The sequence below is a fragment of the Schistocerca cancellata genome, chromosome 3 (assembly GCF_023864275.1).
Source record: "Schistocerca cancellata isolate TAMUIC-IGC-003103 chromosome 3, iqSchCanc2.1, whole genome shotgun sequence".
Taxonomy (NCBI): domain Eukaryota; kingdom Metazoa; phylum Arthropoda; class Insecta; order Orthoptera; family Acrididae; genus Schistocerca; species Schistocerca cancellata.
Genome location: NC_064628.1, coordinates 222,191,254 through 222,195,169, shown reverse-complemented (window position 1 = coordinate 222,195,169; position 3,916 = coordinate 222,191,254).

Sequence of the window (3,916 nt, the reverse complement as noted above, 5' to 3'; positions counted from 1 at the left end):
GATGTAGAAAATAAAAGGCTAACCATTCTATACTAAGCTGAATAATGAAGTAACAATATTAACTGAGCAGGATAGAAAGGAATGGATGGAAAATTAGTTTGAGGATACTGAACCACTGGAAAAGAAAGGTAATAATAACAACAACAACAATAATAATAATAATAATAAATAAATAAATAAATAATAAAAATAAAAAATAAAAAATAAAAACCACACTTAATATCCAAACAAACTCTAATAATATCACATCACAACCAATACAGATTAAGCATGGAATATACCAAGGAGACTCATTAAGTCCTTTCTGGTTCTGTCTTGCTCTGAACCCACTATCCAACATGCTAAATAATACAAATTACAGATATAATATTACTGGAAAATACCCACACAAAATCACACATTTGCTATACATGGGTGATCTAAAACTACTGGCAGCAACCAATCAACAACTCAACCAATTACTAAAGATAACAGAAGTATTCAGCAGTGATATAAATATGGCTTTTGGAACAGACAAATGTAAGAAAAATAGCATAGTCAAGGGAAAACACACTAAACAAGAAGATTACATATTGAATAACCACAGTGACTCCATAGAAGCGATGGAAAAAACAGATGCCTATAAATATCTAGGATACAGACAAAAAATAGGAATAGATAATACAAACATTAAAGAAGAACTAAAGGAAAAATATAGACAAAGACTAACAAAAATACTGAAAACAGAATTGACAGCAAGAAACAAGACAAAAGCTATCAATACTTATGCTATACCAATATTGACCTACTCATTTGGAGTAGTGAAATGGAGTAACACAGACCTAGAAGCACTCAATACACTTACACGTTCACAATGCCACAAATATAGAATACATCATATACATTCAGCAACAGAAAGATTCACATTAAGCAGAAAGGAAGGAGGAAGGGGATTTATCGACATAAAAAACCTACATTATGGACAGGTAGACAATTTAAGAAAATTCTTTCTAGAACGAGCAGAAACTAGCAAAATACACAAAGCAATCACTCATATAAATACATCAGCTACACCACTGCAATTTCATAACCACTTCTACAACCCTTTAGATCACATAACATCAACAGATACAAAGAAAGTAAATTGGAAAAAGAAAACACTACATGGCAAGCACCCATATCAACTAACACAGCCACACATCGATCAAGACGCATCCGACACATGGCTAAGAAAAGGCAATATATACAGTGAGACGGAAGGATTCATGATTGCAATACAGGATCAAACAATAAACACCAGATATTACAGCAAGCATATTATTAAAGATCCCAACACCACAACAGATAAATGCAGACTTTGCAAACAACAAATAGAAACAGTAGATCACATCACAATACAATACTAGCAAATACAGAATACCCCAGAAGACATGACAATGTAGCAAAAATAATACATCAACAGCTTGCCTTACAACATAAACTTATAAAACAACACGTTCCCACATACAAGTATGCACCACAAAATGTACTGGAGAATGATGAATACAAATTATACTGGAACAGAACCATTATAACAGATAAAACAACACCACATAACAAACCTGACATCATACTCACCAATAAAAAGAAGAAAGTAACACAACTAATCGAAATATCCATACCCAAAACAACAAATATACAAAAGAAAACAGGAGAAAAAATTGAAAAATACATCCAACTGACTGAGGAAGTCAAGGACATGTGGCATCAGGATAAAGTTGACATTATACCAATTATACTATCAACTACAGGAGTCATATCACACAATATCCACCAGTACATCAATGCAATACGGCTACATCCAAACTTATATATACAATTACAGAAATCCGTAACTATTGATACATGTTCAATTACCCGAAAGTTCCTAAATGCAATATAACATATACCGTACAGTTAAAAGGAGGTGACGCTTGATCAAGGTCCGCGTCACTTTCTATTTTTAACCAGACTTAACGTCTGAGAAAGTAAAGAAATAATAATAATAGCTTTATTCAACATTGAATGGTACACTGCACATGTACAAAGAAACAGTAATGATTAAAGTTATTTGTACAATACACAAGACACATTCTGCTGAATATGTCATTAATTTACAACAAAATTACAATAAGGTGTTTACTTATTTCTGTTCAAATAATTTCACAAAGCATTTGTTGTTCTTCATATAAGTAAAGGGTGTTTTACTAAAAATTTCTTAAGCTGACGTTTCAGTTTAATTGTAGGAAGAGCCATGACTGGTCTAGGCAGTGCATTAGCTAATTTTATACCTGCATACTGAGGCCCCTTTTCGTAAAGTGCTGTTCTGTGGCTGCCAATGTAAAATCTTTCTTTATTCCTAGTATTGTACTGGTGTAAATCTGAATAAGTATTTGGGTGCAGTCTTTTCACAAGCAATATGGCTTTTAGAATGTATGTGTTTATAACTGTTAACACGTCTGTTTTTGGAAACAAGCTGTGACAAGATTCCCTATATTTTGCTCCACAGATTATTCTCACACCCCTTTTTTGAAGAATGAGTAGCTTATCTAAATTAGCTTTGGTTGTTGCCCCCCAAATTTCAATACTGTAGTTCAAGTGAGAGGAGAAAAGAGCATGGTATGCAGTCTTTAGGACTACAGTGTCTCTACAGAACTTGCTAATAGTACTGATTGCAAATATATTTTTTGACAACTTAGTTGCTAGAGAGTCAATATGTGTGTCCCATTTCAGGTTGCTTTGGATTGTTACGCCAAGGAATTTTACACTAGACTCTTTCTTTACCAATTCGTTGCCCATGTATAATTTAATTTCATTATTCAAACTACTTTTGTTAAACCCCATCAAACATGTTTTACTGGTACTTACATTTAAGTGGCTTTCATTAAAAAACTGAACAATTTCTTTTGTCACATTATTACACTCGGCCTCTAGTTCATTACATGATTCCTTTTTACACACAATGGGCGTGTCATCGGCATACAGAACAATTTTGGAATTTATAATGCAGTATTTAATATCATTTACATAGATCAAGAACAGAAGGGGGCCCAATACCGAGCCCTGGGGCACCCCATATTTTATGCAAGTGATCTCTGATTAGTAGACACCACTTTCCGTTTTAAGTAGAACAAACTGCTTTCTATTGCTCATATAACACTTGATTAGGTCATAAGCAGCGCCTCTAATGCCCATGTTCCATAGCTTGTCTAATAGGATGTCAACGTTCACACAATCAAAGGCTTTTTCCAGGTCTAGGTATACACCAGCCACATGTTCCTTGCTTTCGATACCCCCTAACACCTCTTCAATTAGTTGAGCAGCTGCAGTGCTAGTTGATTTACCTTTTACGAATCCATTTTGATTTTCGAACATCAGGTTGTGTTTGATAAGAAAGTTTATAATCCTGTTGTATATAACTTTCTCAACTATTTTGGAAAAGACAGGAAGGATTGAGACTGGTCTGTAGTTTTCTATTTTGTTGTTGTCACCTTTCTTAAAAATGGGTGTTACCTGTGCTATTTTTAGTCTGTCTGGAAAGGTGCCTGATTCTATTATATTGTTGACTGCTGCAGACAGAGGTACAGAGACATTTTGGCTACAGGCTTTTAAAACATTAGTATTTAGGCCATCATGCCCAGCTGAATTAGAGGGTTTTAGAGAGCTAATGATGCCCATTATTTCTGCACAGTTTATGGGGGCTAGATATATACTATGGTCACATGTATTACCTTTAAAACTGTAGTGCATGTTTTTATGTTTGTCATTTATGGCTTCCCCTACGGAAGAAAAATATTCATTAAAAATATTTGCAATTTCCAGTTGGTCTTTTATGAGCATGCCATTGTGGTTAATAGTAAAGTCCATACAGGATTTGACATTGCTGGTTCTAAAACTGTTTATGACTGCCCAGATGCCA